Genomic DNA, 816 nt, shown 5'->3' with positions numbered 1-816 from the left:
TTTTTCAATTTTTTTTGTGATTTTCTTTTAATTTTTCAAATTTTGGAGAATCTAGAAATTCATATGTATGTTTATTTTGTTTGATATTTAATACATTCTAATTTTTGATAATTTCGAAATTCAAATTATCAAAAATTTGTTTCATATTTGAGATTTAGTAGATTGTAGTAACTACATTAGCACACATACATTATATATTGTTTGAATTTTTTATACATTCATATTTAATAATTTCGAATTTTGCTTATAGGGTTACTAATGCACAAGTGAATACGGATTCAGATTCGGTTTTGATGGAAAAAAATCGGAAAAAAGAACATAGAAGATGAAGAAGAAGAAGAAAGACAAAGTCAAAGAAGAAGGTTACAAAATTGTATTCATACCACAATTGTATTCATATTAATTTTTGTTTGTCAATTGTTTTTCTTTTACTCATCATTTGTATTTTTATTTTAAAATATTGTATTTCTTTTTTAGTTTGTAGTAATTTAAATAGGTATATAATGTATTCGTCACAATTCTATATCTTATGATTGAATACATAATTTATAGAATTGTGACGAATACATTATAAGAAGGGAAATGGAAACTTATTGGTATTCATTTTTTCGTTTGAAATACAAAATCATACTGAAATACAACCTGATATTTGAAATACAAACTTAGTAAGACATATTTTGTATTTTATTTGGCTAAAGCAATATAATTTTATGAATACATAATATATAAAATTGTGCAATGAATACATCAGAAGAAGGGAAATACAAAATTATTGGTATTCATTTTGCGTTTGATATACAAAATGATATTGAAATA

This window comes from Solanum tuberosum, unplaced genomic scaffold (genome assembly GCF_000226075.1).
Source record: "Solanum tuberosum cultivar DM 1-3 516 R44 unplaced genomic scaffold, SolTub_3.0 scf00150, whole genome shotgun sequence".
NCBI classification, from domain to species: domain Eukaryota; kingdom Viridiplantae; phylum Streptophyta; class Magnoliopsida; order Solanales; family Solanaceae; genus Solanum; species Solanum tuberosum.
This window is presented reverse-complemented; position numbering follows the sequence as displayed.